Source organism: Canis lupus, chromosome 22 (assembly GCF_011100685.1).
Source record: "Canis lupus familiaris isolate Mischka breed German Shepherd chromosome 22, alternate assembly UU_Cfam_GSD_1.0, whole genome shotgun sequence".
Classification (NCBI taxonomy): Eukaryota; Metazoa; Chordata; class Mammalia; order Carnivora; family Canidae; genus Canis; species Canis lupus.
This window is the reverse complement of record NC_049243.1, coordinates 42894186-42922083: the sequence shown is the minus strand read 5'-3', so window position 1 is coordinate 42922083 and position 27898 is coordinate 42894186. Positions and strand designations below refer to the sequence as shown.

Genomic DNA, 27898 nt, shown 5'->3' with positions numbered 1-27898 from the left:
TATATAATTCAGGGCTGATGTATAATAAAATAAATAATTTTTAGTGCTTCATCAGGACTTTTTAAGATGAAAGTGGACTCTTTTCCCTGCAAGTCTGTAGATGTGAAGAATGCAGTAACTATGAGTATAAGTTGGTGTCACTAGCTTAATTAGCTAAAGCTCCAACAGTTTTGCTTACCACTGTGTTTACATTAGCAAAGGAAATGCCAATGCAGAGAAAAAGAAAAATCATGTCTTAATAGTATTATGAAAATTGTTTTGATCTCCATACATTCTGAAAAGATCTTACGAATCCCAGATTACACTATGAGAACTGTTGGGATAGCAAAATTTTCTTACCTGGAGATCTAATTATTTTTCAATGCCTAACATCAACCTGGATCTCTTTTGGTATCCTATTCTCTTCTGCTTTTCTCAGCATCTTCCTGACTTCCTTTTCATATATTAGAATCTGCCTTGTAAGCATCCAGACTCAAGGTGCTAAGACTTTTATTTCCTAAACCTAGTTAGGACTAGAAGAAATAATTCTTCTTTCTTTCTTTTTAAAAATATCTTCCCCATTACCATATGTTGCCCATAAAACTATCTTATCCAACTTGGATTACTAAAAAAGTTCCCACAGGTTCCTTAGACTTTTCTTTCCTTACCCAACTGTGACCTTTCTAACTGCTTCCACCCTGCCTTTTACCTATGTATTTAAATACAATGTTCACTCCAGGACCAAGTCCAAATCTCATAGACTTAAGCATATCAATATAATTTTATTTACACTATGGGGTCCCCAAGGCATGCCTAAAAAGATATCCAGGTGCCAGAAAAGCCATTTTATCAAGTAGCACCTGAAATTCTATATTAAAATGAGTTAATTGGGCCTGCAGTCCTTCTAACTATATAATTATACAAATTATAATTATACAAATTATACATTTTACCTTTTAAAGCTTGTTCTGTACAATCCATAAATGTACAAAAGCAAATGGTCTCCTGCTCAAATGGCTAGTATTCTCTAAATAGCTATCGTGGTTCAATTTACTTTGTCATCATAGTTAATTATATTCATTTAGTTCATTATGTCAAATCACTGCAAGTCATTGACCATATTTATTAGTTTAAGAAATGTATTTAATTTACACCCTCTTCTAGAAAATTTTGGTGGATACTTTTTTCTCCAAAGAGTGAATACAAATGTGTATCTTAGTATCTTACATCTTCCTCATATCACAGGGAGGGATATTTGCCTACAGTGTAGTGTTAAAAATACATTTATTTGTTCTGTTAGCTTTATGGTAATGGTTAAGGAACTTCATTAGGCAATATAAGAATCATCATTATGCAAATTCATACTAAAGTAAAATATTGGTGAGTTCTAAGCACTAAAAAAATTATTTTAATTTCATTCTGGAATCTCCTATTTTAGAACATCCTAGCCATGGTCTACAGATCTGCTAGATTATATTGACACATGCCATGTTTGGTGCTTCCTATAGTTACAGGCCGGCAAACAAAGAAAGAAATGGATTACAATATTCACTCCAAAGTTAAAGGTAGTTTAGTAAATATACTGTTTCTACCTTGACAAGAGAGAAACTGTCTCAGAAGGCAGGCAATCTTTTAGACCATTACATTATTTCCAAATAGCAGGAGGAAAATTTTAAATACTTTCTGATAACTGAAATGGATTGAAAAGTGCAAAATCAATCAGACTGAGAAGACTCCATTTTATTACAACATCCATTCCTGCTCTCATAGATGTTATCAGAAAATATTCCAACAGTAACATAGTCAAAAGCAGAAAGCATAGGTTATAACAAGTACGTGATTTCAGCTATGAGAAGCTAGTAGCCCTCTATAAATTTGCTAGAATCTAAACTTTAAAAAAAACTGTGCTTCCAAAGATATCTTTTAAAAATCTAAGTTTTAAGTTCTTATAATTTCAAAAATATGACTTTAGAAATAATATAGATTTTCCTTATAAAAATCCATCAAATCACCACCTCTTATTTAAATATTTGCTGCCCTTATTCAGAATGGTTGTTAAATAAAGGTAGAAAAATTTTTTACTATATTTTTGCAAAGCAAGGTCAAAGAGTTTGGAATATCAGTGTATTGGAAATGTAAGAAGAAAGAGAAAGGAAAGAAAGAAGAAGAAGAAAGAAAGAAGAGAAAAGAAAGAAAAGAAAGAACGAAGAAAGAAAAAACACAAAGAAAATATAAAAGAAAGAATCCATTTCCCTCCGCTTCCCTGTCCACTCCGTCCCCTTCGGAAGGCCCCTACTCCTAATTCCTTCCCTTCCCTTCCCTTCCCTTCCCTTCCCTTCCGCTTCCCATTCCCTTCCCCTTCCCCCCGTTAAGAAGAAAAAAAGGTAAGTGTACTAAAATTCACCTCCCAAATGCTCCAATTCCAGCTCTGGGACTATAGGTTCTCTTCTATTAAAAATAAACAAATGCAAAAAAGCCCTTTAGATAAAGAAGTTCTAGAACCTTTCTGATGTCCACTGCCATGCTTAGTTCAGTCAAAACATAGTAGCCTTGTAGCTAATGCACCAAATCTCATAAGGCTGGAGTTAAAATCTGTTATTTTAATTGTTTTATAGGAAATTGATCTTAGCTTCTGTGTGGAGCTGCAGGAATAAATTAAAAAATCATTAAAAAGTAGAGCCCATCATTTAGGAAGATACTAATCAATGTTCAGTTTTGATAGAAAGATTGAGTCATATTTCTTCCATATTGCACTTGTGTTTATGAATCCCAGTATATTTTCTTTCATTTGAAACTATTATCCATGATGTTTCTTGTATCTTTTCTATGAAGAACTCCAATACAGTCATCAGCATGTTTATTTCAATAGGTTTGCCCACTTTGTGTTGTGGTCTACACTGGTCATCCCTACACTTGCTTTTATGTTAATATTTTCCATTTTAATTCAGATTCTATTTCCACATATGCAAGCTGTTCCCTGCCCATAGATGTGTTTTAGAGAAACTTAATTCCATCCACAGACTTATAGAGTAGTGAGTGGTCCCTCTGTCCCTCCTTCCTACAGTCATGAGGTTAAGGGCAGCTCACTTACTACTCTAGCCATACCAAATAACAGCTTCTTATCAAAATCATTCTCTGGATGAAAATGAAAGCTAGCTTGGAAGTCTAAATAAGGCCACATTCTCTCCCACATATAATTTGTGGCACAGCATTTCCAAGAGCCTCATTATAGTGCAGAAACTCTTTAGTTATCCTTAAAGCCCAAGACTGTTTTAATGTTCCAGAATGATTAAATTATTCAGACAGGATTTACTGTGCATGAGGGAGGGGATAAAAGAAAAAATAATAATAACACTTGATAAAGTTTCACCAATGGTATTTTAGTAGACACTTTATATAATTTCATCTACTTAAACTATGCTAAGTTGCTACCCAGGGTATCATACAGTGTTCAAGCTATATAAAAAATAATTTTGTTCATTATGTTTCTAAGTATGTATACAATATACACTACAGGGATCCCTGGGTGGTGCAGCGGTTTGGCGCCTGCCTTTGGCCCAGGGCGCGATCCTGGAGACCCGGGATCGAATCCCACATCAGGCTCCCGGTGCATGGAGCCTGCTTCTCCCTCTGCCTGTGTCTCTGCCTCTCTCTCTCTCTCTGTGACTATCATAAATAAATAAATAAATAAATAAATAAATAAATAAATAAACTTAAAAAAAAAAAACAATATACACTACAGTATATTGGTCTGTAGTGCCAGATATGACCTCATATTATGAAATATTTAAAAAGCCAAAAGCTTCCATTGCTTATAACAGAGTTTCTTAAACCCTAATATGAATAAAAGTTACTTCAGGTTTCTGATTTAATCAAGACATTCAGATTCACTAGGTCATGCTGGGATACTTAAAAGCTGGCCCTGGTGTTCCTAAAAGTCTAAACACCCTGGAGCGAGATATAAGATGAACTTTCTTGTGTGGAACCTAATCTATTTTTTCTGCTCTCATCTTGGCCACTCTTCCATCTCTTTTCTCCTCGCCTTCCCCTCACCCACTCTCTCTTCTGCTTTCAACACAGGGACAGTTGTTGCTCACAACACAGAAATGTGATGCTGTTTTGCTCTCCGAAGCCTTCACACATCCTCTTATTTCTTTTATTCTTTTCTGCCTAGAACACTTACACCCATCCTTAATGCCAATGGCATCTTATGTACAAGTTTCCCCGTCCCAATCAGGCTGCTAGTTGTATATTCTACTTATTTTATACCACCCTACAGATCACTTTGTTCATATTGCACTATTTTCTAGTTATATGCCAATGTTTATGATCCACTCGTTCTACAGTTTGTGAGGTCAAAGGCCATAATTTATTCATCAAGTAGTTCTTCTTCTAAGCACCAGGACTGAAACGTAATAGGTACATAATAATTGTTTATTGAGCAAAAGATTCAAAATTATCATGACGGTCCTTTTTCCAATACATCCAAACACTAAACTCTTAGTCCCTATCAATTACACATTTAATGGCAATATCTTCAGCCAGAATCATGGAGAATTGTGAGTTCAATCTGTCAAAGATATCTACATCTACGTAGATACAGATATATATTATGGCTTCTTTGATAAATAATTGTACTTACTGCAAATTTAATTACATTTAACTTGTTTAAAGAGACATCTTGTGTTTTATTTCATTACGATCTCCCTGTTGGAGGAGGTAATCAACAGGGTTGCTGGTTGACCCTTGAGCTGGACACAGGCTACTACTGGAAGCTCCTTACCCTCCTGTCTGTCCTTGGAATGTACATTCCACTTGCCGTCCTCATGCTAGAAGCTGCCCAAAGAACACAGTCTTGAGAGAGCAAGGTGTTTCTGAGGCCATCTGGACTATATACATGACAGAACCCGATTAAGGCCTCTCTATAAACTTTTAGGACTCTGAAGGGGGTGGTGTGTGGAGATCTACTTGTCTTTCAGCAGCACAAGACAAGCCTTTTAAGTAAGTTCCCTCGCTCCTTATACCTGCCACCTACTGATCTGAATGGCTACATCTTTCCTCCTTCTCTCCTTGCCATCCCTGTTAAAAGGGAGCAGTTTGCGAACCAATACTCCCATGTGCCTAATAGTTGTTTTTTTGACCTAAATTTTTTTTTTAATGAAATGAAAGTAGTTCTTGGAGGGGAAAGGTGACAGTGGAGGACTGCTGTGATTCACCACACAGATGTTCAGAGCTCTTTGGTTAGTAAAAATGCCCTTATGATCTTTCTCATTGCAAAGGACAAGGTTCCCCAGACTAGTCTAGATGGGGAAAAAAATGGAATAAAGATTAGAAACTTTTCTACATTGGGATGCCTGGGTGGCTCAGCAGTTAAGCATCTGCTTTCGGCTCAGGGCATGGTCCTGGAGTCCCGGGATCAAGTCTCACATCGGGCTCCCTGCAGGGAGCCTGTTTCTCCCTCTTCCTGTGTCTCTGCTTCTCTCTCTCTCTTTCTCTGTCTCTCATGAATAAATAAATAAAATCTTTAAAAAAAAGAAAATTTTCTACATAAAGAGGGGATAGGAGTTTTGGCTTGGCCTATGCTTACTCTAGTTTGAAAGAATATGTAGAACAGGAGTGGCTTGGGCAAATGGCGGGAAGTTGAAAGCATTATAAAAGGACCTGGTAAGAAACTCTCCAAGAACAGGAATGATTTTTAAATGTCTAGAAACAGAAACTCCTGTCTTGGGCTACTATTTACCATACCATCCCCACACTTCAGTAAAGCTCTGTCACAGACAGCAGTTGTGAGTTTCTGATGTGCTGAAAGATTTGCAGGAGAAATCTTGACTTCTCTGCTCCAGGGGTGTGGGGGTGAAGAAGGAGTAGCATCTTCTGGAAAGGAGGAGGCAGGCAAGTGTCAAGATGACCAGAGGACCTGGACCCCAGAACCAGAAGGGGTAATATGAAAGCACGTTTTCAGGGGAAACAAAAATGGTGGCGTGGGTCCTGAGTTTATTACAGGAAATTGTATAGGAATTCAATACATTTTATTTGGATATTAAAAGAAAGTGTTAGCCCAGAAGACTAAAAAACAAGTAATACCAAACGTACCTCTTGGTGTCATATAGAACCTAGTTTTATGTTGCACAGCCATTGCCTTGTTTCCAATTCTGGCTTTGCTCCCTACCTCCCAGACTTTGGTATTTAATTTTTATGTGTCCCTGTTTCCTTCCTTATAAAATGGCAATAGTGATAGTGCTTCCTTCATAGAGTCAACATAAAGACATCAGTTACTCTTTTTAAAGGACCTCCAACAGTACCCATCAGATAGTACACTAGTTTTTCCCTAATAAATAAAGGAAGAAATACAAAGAGAAAACTCTCATCTGCTATTAGATTTTCCTTCCTGTATCACATACATAAATCACATTTACACTTGCATAATAAAGTGATTGCAGACTAATGAAGTTATTCTTCAGAGCTTTTCACATAAACCCTGAGGAATAAAATGTTATGATTGTATTACTTAATATGAAGAACTTTTATTTCTTCATAAAGTAGTCCTAATATTTGTTCTCATGGTTGGAAAGGAAGAAAAATGTAAAAATCAAATCATAAACTCCGGTACAGGAAAAATGTCAAATCTGTCTCTTTGGGACCTAAAAAAGGAGATGCAGAGGGGTAGAACTATCACTTGGCACTGAAGGTATTCCCCACATGGAATTGTGCACATACAAGGCCAACATCTGTTCAGGAACACCTTTCCAACTGTACCATTAGCCACTGTTTAGTTTTCAGGCTTCCCCCTCCCTGCCCCCACAGTTGTGAGCTTTCCAGGGAGTGGGAATGATGGCACCCCCAGCAAGTCCCACGGTACTAACACATAGCAGGTGCTCCACAAATGTTCCATTAGCCAATCTGCTCTGTCCTGGGGTCTCCTTTCCCACAAATACTGCTTCTAACTTATCCAACGGGAAATACAAGGACAGATTGAGTACCCTTCTAAACAAAGGAATCACAAGGGGAAATGATTTTAGAATTCTTTTGGTATTTTGTGTTCCCCCCTCCCCTCCAAAAAACATGATCAAAATAACAAAGGAAAGAAAATAAGAAAATAATTTAACCTCCTTAAACTTATTTCAATTTAGTACGTTATGGTTTTTTTATTGCCTATAGGAAGCTAATCGTTCGTTGATTAGCGTGTCTAAAAATCTAAATCCTTCTTGATTCCTTCCCTCTGTCTGTGGTAGACAAACACAACTTTGTTTTTATGTTACTTTCTCTTTTGGTACATCACTGCCCTTCCTTTTTATCTATCTTTTCTCTCTTATTCCTTGGAGAGTCACTTCTTCCAGAAACCTTGAGTTAAATGCTTTGCTCTGTGCTACTTTGATATTTCCTAGCACTTGATTTTAGCATTCTTGATTTTATTTATCCCTCTCTCTCCTTATCCCCTACCTCCAACCCACAATCATGAGCACTTAAAAAGCAAGTACTGAGTCTTACCCATCTGAAATATCTAAGTTTGGCCCGAGAATATCCTCAGGAAAAAGATTTGTTAACAATCTAAAACCTAATAAGGATTTTGTTGTTGATTTTGTTCTCTAAGGAAAATGTAATCTTTTTTTTTTTTTTTTTTTTTTTGCTATATACCCTACAACTTTTTCAAGAAGCTGACTTACCATACCACTTGTTTAAATGAGCATTTATATGTTTTTGGTAACTTCTTTGTAGGGAAAAATTGGAGCATATTTTGGAGGATTACTGACTCTTACATACTATAGGATCATTTTCTATTGGTTACCATCATATTCTACTAAAAATCATACAGAAGTACAAAAGGAAGAAGGAAAGACAGACGGACAGGGAAAGGAAAAAGAAAAAAGTGGGGAAGGGAGAAGAAAGATGTACAAACCATCAGTTCTTTGATACAAATGAAATTATGGTTTGTTATTTTCTTTTTTTATAAAGATTTTATTTATTTATTCATGAGAGATAGCAAGAGAGGCAGAGACACAGACAGAGGGAGAAGCAAGCTCCCCATAAGGTGCCAGATGTGGGACTCGATCCTGGGACTCCATACCGGGACTCCGGGATCACACCCTAAGCCAAAGGCAGATGCTCAACCGCTGAGCCACCCAGGTGTCCCAGTGCATTATTTTCAATAACTTGAAATGCAAGTTACTCATATGTATGTGAACACACAATTAAAATTGCCAGCAAAATATAAACCAAGAATAAATATCCAAGAACTTTCATCATTTGCCTTACTAATGTATTACTTTGTTTCAAATGTTGAAAACTTTGAACTCATATGATCAGTTTGTTAAGATTGACAATATTAAAATATCCAGGTCAAACGGGCAAAAAAAAAAAATTACTGAGTTCAATTCTTCCAGTTGTTTCTGCTTTTGCAAATAATTTCAATTACCTAAAACCACACATGATGTTGAGATCTGCTTTTCATACAGATAAAGTTCAGTGATATTTATAATGGTTTAGTCACAAAGTTAAAAGTACAATGTCTACTATAACTAATTTAAAATGTCATTCCCTGGCTTATGCTGTAAGCAAAGAAATATTAGTCTGGGACACCTGTCTAGTAGATGAATGGATTTTATTTTGTTGTTTCTAAGTCAATGCAAGAATAGGAAAGACAATAATGCAAATAAATGCTATTACAAGGATGAGGCTAGGGCATCTTTTGAAGCATTTCAGGCTTTTATTTTTAAATTATGAAAATATCAACACTACTTCTGTCTTTGCTCAAACAACAAATAATAATTGAGTATCTACTATGAGCAGCTCTAAATCCTCTCAGATCAAGAAGTCTATTAAAATAAATTAATTTTTTAAAAACTACATCTATCCATCTAAGTAGCTAAAATTAAAAACGTGTGACCTTATCAAGTGTTATCAATATAAAACAACTGAAGTGCTTACATACTGCAAGTAGGAACGTTAAATGCTACAACTGCTTTGGAAGAAAGTTTGGTAGTTTCTTGAAAAATTAAGCATACATGTACTATATGACCTAGTCATTCCATTCCTGGTATTTACCCAAGTCAAATTAAAACATATATATGTCCATAAACATACTTATACATGAATGTTCATAGTAGCATTATTTTTTAGTTATCCAAAATTGGAAATAATTCAAATGTCCCAAAAGTCCATAGCTGCATCTCTAAACACAGGACTATGCAAGTGTTAAGATAATTTCCATCACCTGTCATAATATATTATTTAAGTCGACTATAAACATGTAGATCTGAAACTAGTAGATGTGAAAAATAAGCTAAATTTTAAAAAATATCCTTAGACTTATGTTCATTATATCAACCAGAGTAAATATTGCTCAAGTTAATCAATTTAATTAGGGTTAACTCGTACTCAATGCACTAATTATGCCTACATATCAAAAGCAAAGCTCATTAAAATGCCTAAATTAAATCTAAGTCTTCTTTGTGATCACCTCTTGGGATTTGTTTAATTGTTTATCATTGTCAAATTTAAATAAGTAATACCAAATGATAACAAACACTAACTTTCACATGCAGTGCCTCTTTGCATGCTTTGGCTATAGGACAGTCAAGGAGGGCTACAGTTGTCTTTTAAATCCTATCAGTTTTATCACAGAAGGAAATATTTTGGCAATTTCATGTCAAGCTAGTTCATTTTTCAGAACTGTCTGCAGTCTGGGACAGATAATCATGCCAAAGCACTGCTCTCGGGGGCTGAAAAACAGTCTCCAAAATTATATTGTATTCCACAGTTGAACACACACCCTCAAGTGAGCATCACCTCTGAAAACAAAAAACTGAGGTCCTGAGCATTCAAACTTCCTGACTGAAGCTGATCAGGAAAAACACAGAGATTGATAGTAGGTAGCTGGGGTGCTGCAGCCAACAATGCTTTTAGTTGACAATCACTGTTTTTATTATTATTATTATTAATTATTATTATTATTATTATTAGATAGAATATATTGTGTTCTTTTTTCAGTATGATTTTGTTTTGCTTTAATCTTGGAAAATGAACTGATTCTTTTCTCCTACCTTTGACTTTCCCACACTCACATTAGCATCGTGTTTCTCCTGCTTTATACCATTTTGCCAATTTTTAAAATCTTTTGTAGTAGGGCCACCAGCCCTGTCTATCCATCCATCTCCTCAATTTTTGCCACGGACTCAATACTGAACCACACCTCATTCCAATCCACAAAGAACACTAATAGATTAATAATCACCAAAATCTGGTATGTGCATTCACTCCTTGAAATATAGAATGTTTTTCTATTTTCAAAGAACAAATCAAAGTGATGTCCTGGCACTGAAAGCTTTGTATCTCTCCGGTCCCCACTGTATCATTCATCAAAGTACCAATAGGTGATTCTACATTCATCGATGGCTCTCTCTTCACGGTCCTTGCAAACACTAGCTCATATCCCAATTCTTGCAAGAAACCCATTCTAGTATAACTCCCCGGCAGTGATCCTTCCTTTACTCTGGATTAATTCAGGGTCTAATAAAACCAGGGGTATATGTGATACTTGGAGATCTTAGCAAGGTGGACTTAGTACAAATTACTAACAAAAATGGAATACGGATTTTTAAAAGATGTATATTAATCATTAAGTTCCATGTGAGACTCTCACCTTCAAACACATAACATAAGCAGATACATCTCTGCCTATCAGTCTCAGGGTCACAGTAGATTGTTGATTCTTCAGTTACAATGGCTGGCCTTGAAAAGAAACTTTAGTCACAATATTGATAGAATTGTTACTTCTACAGACATTTAAAAGAGAATCCAGAGATAATGAATAATCCTCTTCTTTGACCTACCTTACCTCTAGAAAAATCACCTTTCCTTTCAGTTTTAATGAACCTCCATCCTTGTTTCATTCTAGCATTACTCTGGCAGAATAAACATCTCAGTAACCTTTTCCAGCTCTTCCTGAAGTGTGTACAATGAGGTATATCTTAGACCATCAGGGGAATATATGTTCATTAACAAGTAGGGCCGTTAAAAATATTTATTCTGGAAAGTTCCTCATTTAAATTAGGGTCTGTTCACTGTCATCCCATTACATTTTAAACATTCATTCACAACTCTTTCATAGAATGCTGTCTCTAATTTGTCTAGGAATTGCAATCACATTCTGACTCACTTAATATTATTCCTGGCAATCACTGTTATCATTCAGATGTTATCACGGTCCTGTGAAAGAACCACATTGAACCCGGTTGTTGTTTGCAGTGTGGTTGCAATGCACATTTATTATACCATGGAAACAAGACAGTGAGTGGCTGTTGGGAGTCACAGTTGCACAAGTCAGCTCCCCCACCCCTTGCCAATTCACACACATTCTAATGACAATACCGGACCACATATCACAATCTCTCCTGGTGCACATTCCAAGCATAACTGTCAAGTTTTCTGATGAGTTTGTAATTACTATGCAGGATTCTGCAATGCTTTTTTTTTTTTTTTTTAACTTAAGCACCATCATTTGAAAATACTCCTCTGTAGGCCTTGTAAAGCCAATGGTGTATTAAGTAGTTATTCAATGTGTGCTATTTACCCTGTATCCTATTTTCCCTTTATAAAAATGGATTGGTTGAAATTTCCTTGTTAGAAAATGCCACCACAATCACTGCCTTCATTTACAAAGATAGAGAACAATGATTAAGTTATATTTATTAAACATTTTCTATTTCGCTGCTTATATAAAAAGTTATCTGGATGTCAAAGGTTTTTCTATAAATAAGTTAATGATTAACAAGACACAACTGGACCTTTAAATTATTATGATCAGGGATTATTTTTATTTTTGACAAGTGTAATTCATTCCTCTGACATTCTAGTCCTTTTTCTTTTTTTAGAAAGTATATCAAAAAAAAAAAGAAAGTATATCAAAAGAGGTAGAAAGAAGACATATTTTAATATATGCTGTTTCTTCTAAATTGTGAATAACAAAAAACTATCATTAAGTGACAATTAAATTAATGTTAAATGTTTCCATAATTCTTACAAATGAATTTGAGAGAGCAAAGCCTCAGCTGAATGTAGCATCCACTTGCCGCACAGGCCAGGTACCTTTGTGAAATGCTCAGGCTGCACTGCTGTGCAGAGTGAACTACATGAGTTCATAATGGTAGAGTCTGCATCCAGACACAGGTTCATGTGGAAAAGAAAAGGGAAGACAGGATCCAGAATCAGTTGACTTCACATGAGTTCCAGCTAATACCTAAATAGCAGGTATTTCTATTCTCAACTACAGTAAAAGGTAGAAGCCTTCACAATTCACTTAACAAATCCATCAAATAGTAATAACAAAGCCCCATAAAAACAGTGCTACAAAAAAGAAAACAACAGAACGAAGAAGAAAAGAACCATTCTTAGTACTTAGGCCAAGTCTTAGCTGTAGCAGCCTTCATAGTCTCCCCTCCCACCCACATCCCCATCCCCCAGAGAAAGAGGAGGAGCTTAGGTGAGGTGTGCTGGGATCTTCTAGTTCTCCAGGCTTCACTGCAATTAATTCTCCTGAGTCAGGCTGCCCCAGGACAAACTCACTTCACAGGGCTCACAGCACATGCACTCCACTATCCACAGGCACTGACGTGCCCTCCAGACCAGAGCTGGCCTCTATTTGGAGGAGCTGACCTAAGAGTGGGTGGAGGCACTGTGTTCCTTGGAGGCACTGTGTTCCTTGGACCATATCCACTTAACTCTACACAATGGCAGCACTGATTTGATGTTAGAAAGTGTGAGGAATGAGACTTTAGCTATGGATCTCACGTAGACTTAGGGGGTCACCCCACACCACCCACCACCTCTATAGTTTTAAGTCCCACCTATGCATCTGGCAGCTGCAGCTTTAAGCCAAATCTCTGGTCACTGATCAAGACCAAGTTGGTTCCATTCATCTGCCATTCCCTATCTGTAATAGCCCGGTTTCACAAACCTACTATCATTTTAGTTTAAATTAAGAGGAATCGTTATTATGCTGGGAAATAGGACACAAAATGAAAGAGCAGACAAATGTACTTATGTTAGTAGCCAGTTACTTGTAGTTAATGTAATTATTTCATAACTAGAATTAGCATAATACAAAATACATAATATATTAAGAGCAAATACTTATGCGGGGAGCAAGGATGTTTAAATGAAAATAAATTTAATATCACAATTAGTGATGTTAACAACTTAAAAAGTCACATGATCACACCAATTGATGCAAAAAAAAAAGGCATCTGATAAAATTCCATCATTGTAAGTTATTAAAACTCTAGATAAATTAGGAATAGAAGGGCTCTACTTAAAAATGACAGACTGGTTCTCTAAAACAAACAGCAAACATGGAATGGTGAAATGCTAAAGCCATTTCTTTTAAGTCAGGAACAAAACATTAATGCATATCACTACTATTTACATTCTTTAAAAAAAAAAGATTTTATTTATTTATTCATGAGAGACACAGAGAGAGCAGAGACATAGGCAGAGGGAGAAACAGGCTTCCCACAGGAAACCCAATGTGGGACTCTATCCCAGGATCCCAGGACCACGACCTGAGCCAAAAGCAGCCGCTCAACTGCTGAGCCACCCAGGCATCCCCTCCACCATTTACATTCAAAATTGTTTTGAATAGTCCAGTCAACTGAATTTGAAAAGAAATAATAAAGTATTATGTGATTTTATACTTTAAAAAAAATCTCAAGAGGTTCAGGCCAAAAAAACTAAACAAAACTGAGAGAGGTTAGAAATATGCTATGTTAAAGAGGGAAACCTCAAGTATGCCTGGAACATAGCACTAACTATCTAGATACAGAAAATGGAGACTATACATTCTGCTTCCTTGCCTTTCTAGACAAAATGGTAGAACATTTAGAATAGAGTTAGTGATGCAGCCAAAAAAATGTTTAAGTATAGCTATTAAATAATATAAAACAGAATCTGAAAAAAACAGAAAAACATAAAAAGGGAATATTTAATACTATAACATTAATTATTCTAAAACTAATATATAAATTAAATGCAACTTCATTTAAAGTTATATTTTTTAACTGAATGTTTAAGAATCACTCCCCAAAAGACAAAAAAGACAGACACTGAAAGGGGCTAATCTTACTAAATATTAAAATACTATACAAAATCCTAAACACATGGTTTTAGTATAAGATGAGATCAATAAACAGGAAAATAATGGAGGGTCCAGAAAATATGTTCTGACATTTACAGAATATAATAAATGATAAATCTGGCAGCTATTTCAAAAGTAATAATTATATAGTTGGCTACACATCTATAAGAAGGTTGGATATCTGCCCCACATCAAAACAACAATAATTTTTATTGACATTAAAGACTTAATAATGTAAAAATAGTAAAACAGATTTTAGAAGAAAGTTTAAGATACCATATATTCAATTAGAAATTGAGATATCTTTGTAGTCTAGATGGAAGATCCAAAAATATCAAGAAAAGAAATATCATTTGCTTATAAAGAGTGTTAACTGCCTTTGCATAACAGAATATATACTAATTTAGTTAAATGATCATCAATAAATTGGGAAACACTATCTGTAGAGTAAAAGATAGAAAATGGTTAATATTAAGGATATTCAGAGAACATTTTCCAACTGTTAACAATAAAGACAATACAGACAAAGGCTGTGGAGAGAAAACTCACAGAAGGCCACATTTAAGTGTCTAAGGAAAAAAATCTGAGTTATAGAGATACAAATGAAAATGATGAGAAGGTATCACTTTATATCCACTAGATTGACAAAAATTAAAGAATTATGAGTTGCTGCTGTCAGTATTTCAAAAGAAAGCAAACTCCTTTCTGTTATGAGTGAATATAGAACCCCTTTCATCCTTTTTTGAAAACCAGACAAAAAACAATCATCAAAAGCAAAACAAACAAATAAACAAAGAACACCCAATACTTTGGAACAAGAAATAACAGTCCTGGGAATACACTTCATACAAATAAGTGCACCAATACATAAAAATATAGTACATGTATAAAATCATTTTTTTAAGCTAAAAACATGGGTAATAAAATGAACAGAGGAACTGAGGAATGGTGGTTTCATTCTACCATTCTAGACCAGTGGCTTATAAGTTCCTATCTGGATTTACTTCATGTAAATTCCCCTTTTTATCTGTTTATTTGCTAGTATGGTCCAATTTATGCAGAGTTAATCCAAAAGCATTTCTTTAACATAGCCGCAAGCTCAAGAACCTATACATAATATTTCTTACCACATTAAATATAAAACCTGTATTTGATTTTCAAGTTCCTTTAGCCACATGTCCTTCTGTTCTCTAACACACATCGTGAATATTATGTCAGTCTCCTCATGGTCTTGAGTAATTTTCACTTCTGAGTATTTGCACTTGCTAGTCCTCCAACAGAGAAAGATTCCAAACCCCTTCCCCTCACCTACCCATTCCCCACATTCTAAAGAATTTCTCAATTACACTCCTGACTTTCCTATTTTCTGATTTTCAATGACTTGTCTCTAATACATGCCAGTGCTTGTGTACAAATCACCTTGGGCTGTTGCAAAATAAGTTTACGATTCAGTGGGTCTGGGATAAGGTCTGAACTCCTGCTTGTCTAACACGTTCCCAGTTGATGTCAACGCTGCCAGTCCACGCACCACATGAGTAGTGAAGATCTATATCAATTTATTTGTAGTTAATCATACCCTCTATGTATTAACCTGTATCTATTTTTTAAAAAGTTACTAAGTGTGACTTTACTCCAGGTATCTTGAATGCTTTTAGTATAAAATCTTTTTAAAAATTTCCTAGCTAAATTAGGAGAAACACTATCCACAATTAAAGATATTTCTAAAATTGTGTCCCACAGTTTGTAAGTATTGGAGTTCTATCCCTAGTATTTGATCTAAAACCCATACAACTTCCATTTTTACCAACACATTTTCTGGAGAGGTAATGGTACCATCTTTTCTCTCCCCTTAAGGTTTCTTGCAGTGCTATGCAAGAATATCACTGAAAAATGGGGATCCCTGGGTGGCTCAGCAGTTTGGTGCCTGCCTTTGGCTCAGGGTGCAATCCTGGAGTCCCGGGATCGAGTCCCACGTCGGGCTCCCTGCATGGAGTCTGCTTCTCCCTCTGCCTGTGTCTCTGCCTCCCTCTCTCTCTCTATGTCTATCATAAATAAATAAATAAATAAATAAATAAATAAATAAATAAATAAATAAATAATCTTAAAAAAGAATATCACTGAAAAAATATTTAGGGGATGTATGGAAATTGCCTTCATAAACAAAGGTCCTTATATGGAAGATGGGATCAAAGAATTTTCTAGATCTGGAAAGAAACTGTAAAAACAGAAGGCCAATCTTTAATAAAAGCTTTCAGAAAATGGAGAGGGTTTCCATGAAAAAGTAACAGGTGCCCTATTGGAGGAGTCATTTAAAAAATTGATCTGGATGGTGAAGAGTCTAGAGGATGAAATGACCTCTAAAATTCCTTCCAACTTGAAGACCCATTGACGAGGGTAATTTTAATGCTTCTTCAACACCATAAGAATTCACTCAATGGTTCTCAAATGTTCAGTGATATCAAGGCAACACATGGATGGTGAGTGAACACATGAGCTGAAATGTCTGTCTTTTTCTCATGGTTCCACAGCTCATTTATTTTAGTATTTGTAATTTGCCCTTCCCACTTATTCATATAAAAACTGTGCAGGTAAATCCAGCACAGAAAAACTTGCACATTCCACATACAGGCTTGAACTAATGCCACTTAGCAATATTTCTAACCTTCGAGGGACTGTAACTTCTATACAATATTCATTATGTGATGCCTTTAAAGAACTATGAAGTAAAAAATGATCTAATTGGAGAACTGTGAGACACAGATAAGCTGAAATGAAGAAAAATACTGAGAAGCCTTGAAAGCATTTTGTGACATGAAGCATCTTAATTCATCCCAAATGTTATGCTACGGCAAGTTATATGATTCTTCCAGATGCTTCTTTTTAGAAGAATTTTATTATACCAGAGAGAGCAATTTCTTTTAATGAGAATATTTTTGAATAATATTTGTTCTTGAAACCACTGCTTTCTTTGTTTCATATCTAATGAGAATAATTTCCTTTGATTCATAGGCATTTTTATACTTCTGCTGGTTCAATCAAAATACCAATTAACTATATGCATAGAATGAGAATGAAGAGAGGACCTTATGGCTCAGTTTCAGAAAATGTGCATCAATCGCAGAAAGCACATGATTGGTAACTTGAAGGATCCACAGGTGGAGGATGATAAGCAAAACCGTGGTTAATATTCTGGTTCAGTATCATATCTGGATAGCTGGGTAACGTCAGGTTGGAACAGTGAAAAAATGAAAGAAAACAAAGAATGTATATCTCAGTCATCCTAAAATCTAAGCAAAACACAAATACCAGTCTCAACGTAGAACATAGAATGTGAGGTCCTGGTTTTTGCAACAGCTTATGTGAAATGTTAATGATCCCAATCATGGATAAATATAAAACACATGAATCTGTTTAGAGAGAAGGTATAAATTAGAAAAATATCATCACTTAGAATTTGGAAAATGAAAACTGGACAATACTTTTACTGCTGAGAGTGGCAAGTAAACCAAATATAACTCAAAACAGAAAAATAAAGCATTTTAAGTAAGTAGTCATGGAGGTGACCTGTGTAGCATGAAACACAAGGGAAAATACACCACTAAGGGATAAATGCTTTCACATTACTGTTGCAGGTGGGAGAACACTTAGCCATGGGTTCTAGGAAAATTAAATAAGTTGAAAACGAGGCAATTTTTAACTCCAAATAAAACAAAAAACTTGTATAAGAAAGAAAATGTAATTATTATACAATGCTAAAGTACTAGATAAGTTTTAAATAGTCAAAGTAAATAAATATATGAATTTAAAAAAAGAATAATAAATAGAACTACACTGGCAGAAACATTTTACAGAGGTCAATGGCATGATTTTACAGGAAGCTTCTGAGCAATTGCCCTCTGGCTGAAACAGGAGCTGAGCAATCAGCACATGACTACAGACATCTGATCCCTCCTAGTATGATTAACCTGGCTGAGGTGTGCTACAATGTCTTAAAATGTCAACAAATTTATAAAAAGCCATAGTCATACTATACTGGAGAACACTCAGGTGTGACATAAGTGCATTAAGCCATCTCTTATCATAAGACATAAGATTCTTTACAAAAAATAAAATGTTTCTAATCAAATTGTACAGTCAGTTCCTGGTTCATAGTAAGGGCACTCAAATCTACCTGGAATCAGTAATGGTTAACACTGTTTTTGCAGAGCAAGATTCTGGCACCAACAAACTTAATGATTTTATATTACTTAAAATAAAATCAGTTTCAAAATCAGGAGAAAGAAAAAATGCTAAAAATTGGAGTATAATACACACATGTATTTGCAGAGAAAAAATATAGATATATTCATAATGTAGATAAACATATATTGGTACATGTATGAAACAAGATAGCAATGTCAGCTAATGCCTGGCCTGGAAGCCTTCCACCTGCAGGTAAAAACTAAACCCATGAGAAGTGAAACTGGCAGTATTTTAGGGTTCTTATGTTCCCCAAAATGTGGGTCTTTAAAAATCCTCTGTTGTCACAAACTAAACATTCAGTATATCAAGCTGAATTGTACTAGGGAGAATAAGTAATAAGTTTTGATATTCTTACCTACAGGCTCTGACACCTGGAAGATCTGGAGCTATGCCTCCATGACATCTTAGTTATGGTGCATCTTACAACAGTAGCCCCATCTTGCAGGTTGGCCCTATCTGGTTCTAGCTTCCTCTCACAGTTTGGTTCACCCAGCTTTCTCTTTGTGTTGCTACATTCCCAGCATGCTTACAGCCATAGCCAAGTTGTGCCATTTAAAGCCATTTGAAAACTGAACCTAGCTAGAGTAATGACATCATAAATGGCATGTTTTGGAGACAGAGTCCTGGCAAGAGTAATGAAGTAGGAAAATGGCAGGGTAATAGTAGGACTGTGATATGGTAATAATGCACATAGTGAGATGCTAGGTCGTAGGCCAAGTGAGACATAAAACAGAACCAGATGGAAATTCCCAGGAGGACTACAGTAGACAGGAGGAAAATCATAATAATTTTTTTAAAAAAATTAAAACTGGATACAAGACTGGATAATCCAACTCTCTGCAGGTTTGCAAGAGAATTACTTCAATATATATATTTTAAAATTCTTTTCATATTCCTAATTTAGCTGTTAGCTACTGCTCCAATTCTGTGTAACCCTAAATTGTTGCTTACTGCAGAAATTCTCTTGTATCAAAATTGCTCAATATTTATACATTATAACCCCCTTCAATTCTCTTTTCCATTTTTCTGGAAAAGTCACTTCTTTCAGACTCCACTACTGTTGGCCTCCACTACTCCACCAAAGTCTATTCCCTGGCGACTGGTGATCTCCATCTGGTCGCCAAATCCATTTGAGAGTGTTAATCCCCATCACAGGTGTCATAGCACTGCACGTGACAGTTGGGCCTTCCCTCCTCCTTGATACATTTCCAGTCCGTTGCACTTTCTTGGTTTTTCTTCCTGTCTCACTGGTCATTCCTCCTTGGGCTCCTTTGCTGCTCCCCCTCTTCCACCCTCCCTCTAATTTTAGAAGGCCCAGGCTACTGACCTCTTTTTTCTAGCTACACTCACTTTTTAGTTATGTCATCTAGTCTCCTGGCTTGAAATACTGTATGTGAGCCAATGACTCCCAACTGCATATCTCTAGTCTAGACGTCTTTCCTGGACTCCAGACATGTCTAGATTGTGCTCAAAACAATAGCATGGTGAAATTTCTAAAACATAAGACTGTGTCAACTTATTTCTGACAAACCTCTGCTCCCCAGTTCACTCAAAGAGAAAACTAGGTTCATAAACAGTCCCACAAGGACCTGTATGATCTGACTCCTCATTACTTTCCTTCCTTCCTCCTTCCTTATTCTCCCCATCTCTCATTCTACATAATACGCTGGCCTCCTTACCATTCTTTATACACATCAGGTGCATTCTTCACTGAGGGCCTTCCCCCTGGCTATTTTCTCTACCAGAAATTCCTTCTGCCAGGTGTCCTCATGGCCAATTTCCTCTTTCAAAGATGCACAGATATCACCTTCCCAATGAGGTTTTCTCCAGCAGCTCTATTTAAAATAACAACCCACCCAGCAGTCTATAGCTCTCCAAATGTGCTCTTTTTCTTTTTCCATAGCATGTACCACATAATGTATTATATAAATGACTGATTTATCAGGGCACTGCAATAAGCAGAAATGTCCAAAAGTGAATCTAGGAGTTCCATGATAAAGGGTTGGAGAGTTCCCTAATCCTAACTGGAATGCTTCTGAACTAGGGTTCCATAGTTTCAGCTGAGGCTGTGATCTCTGGGTGGTGAGATGGAGCCCTGTATTGGGCTCTGTGCTCAGTGTAGAGTCTGCTTGAGGCTCTCTCTCTGTCCCTCCCCCACTCTCTCAAATAAATAAATCTTTAGAAAAATAATGAGTGCCTGAAACATTCTAAGGTTTTCATGGACTGGGTAGCTGGATTTCCTAGACAACAACTCTAAACTACTACCCAGATTATCTGGGTACTCAAGTAATCCCTCCAATAGCAAACGGTTGTGAGGGACCATATTCTTTATCCCATACTATGTGATGATGCATAATTTGCCCTTACTCCACACAGAAGACTTACCCTCTTTTTCTCATTGGAATGTAAGCTTCCCAATGGCCGGTAACTCTGTCTGTTGTGTTCTAAGTGACAGAACCGTACCTAGTACATAGTAGAGACTCAGTAAATATTTGTCTAAAGAATTAAGAATAACTGAAGATGCTTTTGGCTACTGGACAAGGTAGATTATGTTGTCATTAAATAAAATAGAGTGTAGAAGAGAAGAAGGTGTAAAGAATAATGACTTAACTCCTCCTTTGTTTTGTATGTCTTAGGGAGAAATGGTGCCTTCTAAGAAATATTGCAATTGCCTGTGCCTCCCAGACAAACCCATTTAAAGTTCTTGAACTACATTTCTTGGTGATCTAACAAAAAACTATATCCTTCCCATCTGTAGTGGTTAACTATTGCTGCGTAACAAAATACCCCATAATTTAGTGCCTGATACAATAAACATTAGTGCAAGGTATCTTTTGGTCAGGAATCAGACAGCCACTTAGCTAGGTTATCTCAGCTGAGGCTGTCCTATGAGCTGCAATCAAAGGGTCTTTCAGGATTTCAGTCATCTCAAAGCTCCACTGCATGAAGGTCTGCTTCCAAGGTCAGTCACAGAGGTAATGGTGGGCCTCTTGAAAATCTGCTTCCAGGCTCACTAATATAGGCCTCCCCACAGGAATGCTTCACAAGAGGTTGGATATACAATTGAGCAATGATCAAACCATCTATAAAAACAATTCCAACCCACAACCTGCAGCAACCAGTCCAGAAAGCCAAATCGTAACATGAGCCACAATCTGCCCAGGAGGTAAAACCACAACCCTTGTAGCATCCGGCCACAAATGGCCTAAGTTTTGCTTGCCTAAGTTTTGCCCCCTGCTTCCAATTTAATACCAACTAGAGAAAGCCAAATATGCTCCCCTATCCAAAACAATACCCACTTCTACTTAGTCCATCTTCAGCAACCCCATAATAACAGCCTCCAATACATACATACCTGAAGCTTACCTTTTTTTAACCCTCTATCAAGCTTTCCCACATCTCTGCCTGCCTTTGAGACTCCACCACAGTTAAGTAACAGTGACAGACTTTTGTCATAGCCAATTCTGAATAAATAACCTTTGATTGTTCTCACTGGGTAGTCTTCATCTACTGCCACACTCACAACATGGCAGCTGGCTTTCCAGGGAGGGAGTGATGTGAGAGATAGCAAGAAGGAGTGCCTAAGATCAAGATCCTTTTAGAACCAATCTTTAAAGTGACAGCCCATATTTTCTGCCATATTCTATTACAATTGAATCAATAAGTCCAGACTACACTCAGATACAGGGCACTACACAAGGGTGTGGATCCACAGGGCAGGGATCACTGGTGGCCATATGAGAGGCTGCCTACACATAGTCCTGCCTCTTTGACAAACATTTCTTAGCTGCTGGCTACAAGTTTATTTTGGATCTGAAGTACAAATTTCTACTAAGATTCTTTGAACCACTACTCTTAGGCTTGTTTTATATTCATTCATATTTTAATGTAATACTATTTTTTTAAAGATTTTATTTATTTATTCATAGAGACAGAGACAGAGAGAGAGAGAGAGAGAGAGAGGCAGAGACATAGTCCAAGGGAGCAGGCTCCATGCAGGGAGCCCGACGTGGGACTTGATCCCGGGTCTCCAGGATCACACCCTGGGCTAAAGGTGGCGCTAAACCGCTGAGCCACTTGGGCTACCCAATGTAATACTATTTAAAGGAATGGTACAGGGATCCCTGGGTGGCGCAGTGGTTTGGCGCTTGCCTTTGGCTCAGGGCGTGATCCTGGAGACCCGGGATCGAATCCCACGTCGGGCTCCCGGTGCATGGAGCCTGCTTCTCTCTCTGCCTGTGTCTCTGCCTCTCTCTCTCTCTCTGTGTGACTATCATAAATAAATAAAAAAAAAAAACTTAAAAAAAAATAAAGGAATGGTACATATTAGAGCATAACTGAGTGAATATTCTTGAAAATAAGCAAAGGCACATTTGGATCTTTGGCTTGGTGATATCTAAGCAGAGCTCTGCTGTGTGACCATAAACCAACCATCTGCCTGACACTAGTGTTCCCAGGCTGCCACCGTCCCAAGCTATTGAGAACTAACATGCTAGATTCAAGAGTTTAATTTATTATTCATTGGCATCCAGAGTGTTAAAAAATATTGAATCTGAATGCCAACGGCATGGGTTATCCCTTCACAATCATCCCAAAGTCCTCTCCAAGCTCCCTATTGGCTTGTAACTGACATTTCACTTTTGCCTTTTTTTTTTTTTTACCTTCTGATTTTTATTTACATTCGTATTCTTCAGTCACTGTGCTAATGCCATGCTTTAGGAACCCCTATGTATAATATATTGGTGATTAAAAGCCTATCATTTAATTTTTGTGGTTGATGGAGTCATTCATTCATTTACTTTTATTCAACAAATGCTGTAGAGTATACGATGATGAATTTCAAGTACAGCTTGTGGCATAAAATCTAATAAACACATCACAAAACCACCACAACATCGTGCAATTTTCCTAGTATAAAGAAAAACAATAACATATTAATGTTAAAAGGGAGTCAGTTCATGAAAAAAGCATTCTGGAAAAGGAGAGGAAATTGTGCTTCAGTTACCGTCATGGGCTGAGACCTAAAGACCAGAGTAGAAGTAAGGTGAAATTGCAGCTGTGAAGTCTCAAGATATGAAGCAACTTTATGCATTAGGGAAACTAAAAGAAGGCCAGAGGAGAGGCATTCTCCTCTCACATATAGGAGAGGCCCATGGAGCAAGATGAGCCTGGAGAATCAGGCTGAGGACAGACCCCATAAAGCTTAGGTTGCTTAGCTGATAATGACAGAGATGCTTAAGAGTATTTATAGTTGTCAAAAACAGTGATTAAACATGAGAACTCATTAGACATTATTCAGATACAATAATTAAACATAGATACTATAATTAAACATAAACTGAGTATAGCAATTCAAATAGTATTACACCAGAAAGGTCAATTTAGGTGGATAATTGGCTCATAATTTGCAGCTATGGAATCAATTATCTGAATTAGTTGGCCTTATTAATTAAATCTTGGGAACCAACAGATCTGTGAAAAGAATAGATTGAGCTTCCCCCCTAACACCCCAAAGAAATGTTCCTAAAATATAAAACAAAGCAATTTGAAGGCAAGAAATATGCTATAGATAAGACCATACCGATATGATGTTTTTATTTACTATTGGAATTCAGCTGAAATTTATTAATATTGCATAATCTGTATGATCTCCATCCTTCAGGTGTGAGGTGGTACAAGTTTGTTTTAAGTGGGAACTGAAATGAACTTTGATTTCTTTTTTTAAAAAAAAGACTTTATTTATTCATGAGAGATACACAGAGAGAGGCAGAGACATAAGCAGAGGGAGAAGCAGGCTCCCTACGAGGAGTCTGATGCAGGACTCCATCCCAGGACCCTGGGATCACGCCTTGAGGCTAAGGTAGACAGACACTCAACCACTGAGCCATCCAAGCATCCCCAAATAGCTAAACAATTTATGAAAATATCCAGAGAAGCCATAGTCCACACTGTTATTCTTTTTTATATAGACAGTTAAATATATATGTATGTAATATTCGAAAGTAACCATCATGTCTGCATATTCATAACTGAATCTCTCTATTTTGTTTATACGTAATCTGTGCCCTGTGATTTGTGGCTGCAACCAATTTTTCAAGTTTATCCCATTACCCCACAACTTGATTCTTGATAAGCCATGTAACCTAAGCAGAGTGATCACCATATTTGAAGGCATTTCAAATTCAAAATGTCCAAACCTGAGTTCAACATCTCCCTTCTCTACCAAAGTGCCTAAAGCTTGCTTCTATTTCCTCAAGGTCAAGTTTCTCAACCTTAGGGATATGAGTGGGATACGCTTTGTGGTTAGGGCTGTTGTGCACATGGTAGGGTACTGAGCAGCAACCTTGGCCTCTACCCAACAGGAGCCAATAGAATTCCCAACCCACTCCATGTTATGACAATCAAAAATATCTCCCGACAACAACCCAAAATATCTCCAGGCATTGCCAAATGTCCCATGGGAGGCAAAAATCTCCCCCAGTTAGGATCCGCTCTGCTAACCCTTTTCTTTCAGGTTCATAGCACCAGTGTCCACCACCCAGTTTCCCAAAAAGTTTTGAATATCATCCAGGACTCCCCCTGGCCTTTCCTTCACTCTTCTCCTCTCCCCATTTAGAGATGACCCTTCATCCTAGCTATGCTCCTAGTGCAAGCCTTTATTGTCTCTTATCAATTACATGAGACATCTAGCTTGTCTCCCTACTTCTGATCTCATCTCTTTAATTTACCTTCTATCTTCTGCCAGTGTGATCTTTCAAAAATACAAATCTCAAAACTAACTAAAACACAGCTTTGCTTAAAATATTCAGTGGTTTCCCAACATCTGTGGTTAAGAGTATAAGTGTATTATGTATTGGAATATTATATATGTAATATATACATAATATATTATATATATTATATGTATACATATATGTATTTGGTATCTATGTACATATGCATACACGTGTTTATATACACATGCACACATATATGTACAACTTTATATAGGTGTATATACATACATACATATTCATTTATTCTTCACTCTAACCTTATCAGGTATCTGATGCTTTTCTTCCCATTTTCTAGTGAAGAAACTGCTAGATGCAGGGATGAAGCCACTTTCACATTCTGTGAACAATAGAGCCTGGATTTGTTCCCAGGTCTTCACTATCAACCTTGAGTTTTTTCTTGGTAAACTGTCTCTGCTAACCCTCCTTATTTATTTTGTATCTAGCATACTTTCTAGAATATTACAAATACTCAATAATATTTGTTGAATAAATAAGCACACTAAACAGGTATGGCAGGAAAGACAAAGACTGTGATTTTTTGGAGATTTTCCAAAAATTAGTACTTTCAAAGAATGGAGATTTTCAACTGGCTTTGGACCAAATACAGATCAGTTATGGGTAGGAGAGTCATGGATGCTTTACAGATGTTTTGAAATTTCATCAAGGTCTTTTTTTTTTTAAGATTTTATTTATTTTTTCATGAGAGACACAGACACAGAGAAAGGCAGAGACACAGGCAGAGGGAGAAGCAGGCTCCATGCAGGGAGCCTGACAATGGGCCTGGATCCCGGGTCTCCAGGATCTGGCCCTGGGCTGAAGGCGGCACTAAACCGCTGAGCCACCTGAGCTGCCCTCATCAAGGTCTTTACCAAAGAACTGATATGATTTTATAATACGGAGCTTCTCTGATACATATATGTGTGTGTTGTTTTTAAATACTTTTTCCAAGACCTCACATTTATCTGTCTTTATAATAATGACTTTGATAAAATCTCATTCCTATCCAACACATAGTTCTCCATATTTTGATGGTTAAGCAAAAATTAGGCTATGGTCCATCCTATATCCCTACCCTTACTAGCAAATCTATACTCAGTAATCTGTTTCCATCCCATGGTTGGTTATATTCTTCAGTAATATTTTTTGGTGAATTGTTGCTTGCCATTTTGCGTTAGGGGATACTCATGCATGATGCCAGTAAGGCTATTCCAAAAAATACATGAACATCTACAGACAGCACACACAGCTAAGGAGATAATAAGACATTTAAATGCGGCCATCAATTTAAGTGTCCTACTTATTGCACGTTGTCCCTATTTCTTCTATTTCTGGAAAAAGAATATAAAAGACCGTATTGCCTTTCAAACTGGTGAGTAAACGTAATAAGAAACAGAGCGCAGTGAATTTTGAAGGGGCAGAGTAATGCATGGAGGCTGACTCTGTGGCATGCATTTCTCAACTGACAATCTCGAAAAGGATTTTCAGGTATGCAGAGATCACCTCGGCTATGATTTGTATTTATTAGGGGAACTAGTAAATAATATGCTGCTGTGCTGTGCAGTTAAGAGACTTCATAATTTCTCTCACCTCTAAGTAGAGATTCCTCTGGGAGTTGAATGCCAGGCACTCTCCTCTCCTGACAAAATAGCAGTTTTCTCAATCAGGCAATTAACTCCATATATTTTAAAAATTTTATCTTTAGCTGACAGGCATTTTAAAAAGGTTTTTCTCTAAAGTCAAACATACTGGAATATTTATTTATTGTTGCTTTGGGACTCATCTTTAATGATATTCTCATCAATATTTTGTATTCAATTTAGTGATAAAGATGAAAACCAATAAATATTTTGTACTCTACTTAGCAAAGTACACTTTAGAAAATCTGCCTAGTACAAAATACTTATTGGTTTTGATGTTTCTCAAAACTTTAAATGTCCTTTGGGATAAGTACCTTTTATTATATTTTGTTATAAAATGGGCACATTAAATTGAAAACCCCTTCCAATGTATATTAATTACATCATACATACAGTCTCACTAATCATGACTTCTACATGGTTCCACATATCTCCAGAAGGCTTTAATTTGAAGGGTCATAATTGTTTATGAATTTTAGAATGTGTTTATATTTGTTTTTTAAGAATTGGTCTAGGAATTATCAGTTACTATATAAGCTATCTTATTTTAAATTCTCAGAATTTTTTTCAAGGTAATTTTATGGTGATTTTAAAATGAAAAAAAAGAAAAAGAACGACTACAGCCTTTAATATCACGCAGTTTGAAATTATCTAACTCTCATATAACACTCTCATTTGCACCTGATACATGGAGAAGGCCATTCATTCAGTCTGTCAGTGTCTGAATAAGCACATATTAAGTACCCTGAGGCAAACAGAAATTCAGCAAGATATATTTAGTGCCATCAACTTGATTTCAGTTGTAGGGGAGAAATGTGTAAAGAAATCATTGCAATACTGTGTACCAGATGCAATGATAGGCCCAGAAGCTCTGCTTTGAGACCGTCATAAAGGAAGTAGATGATTCTCTCTGAGTAAGTATTTATGAGGAGAAGCAATGTCAAGAAACAGGCTGAGCTGGAGCTGGGTTTAAACCTTAATATTGGGGTAAAAGCATATAACAGACAACAAAGAAAGAGAAAATAGAAATCAACCTGATAATGTGAAGAGCTAGGAAATTGAAGAGCTAAGTGAAGAGCTAAGTCTATTATGTGAAATATAATTTTCACTAATATTTTGTTTCCATATTTCATAAT

At 36.5% G+C, this 27898-nt stretch overlaps 1 protein-coding gene and 1 long non-coding RNA gene across 6 annotated transcripts in view; one reads left to right on the top strand and one right to left on the bottom strand.

Annotated features, from left to right (window-relative positions):
- The window catches only part of GPC5 (glypican 5), a 1343656-nt gene that overhangs the window by 1087210 nt on the left and 228548 nt on the right, over positions 1 to 27898 (bottom strand). The window lies entirely within an intron of this gene.
- Positions 19083 to 27898, top strand: part of LOC119865214 — a 39969-nt gene continuing 31153 nt past the window's right edge. The window contains exon 1 of the long non-coding RNA XR_005376467.1: positions 19083 to 19192. This is a non-coding gene — a long non-coding RNA (uncharacterized LOC119865214). The remainder of the gene's footprint in view (positions 19193 to 27898) is intronic.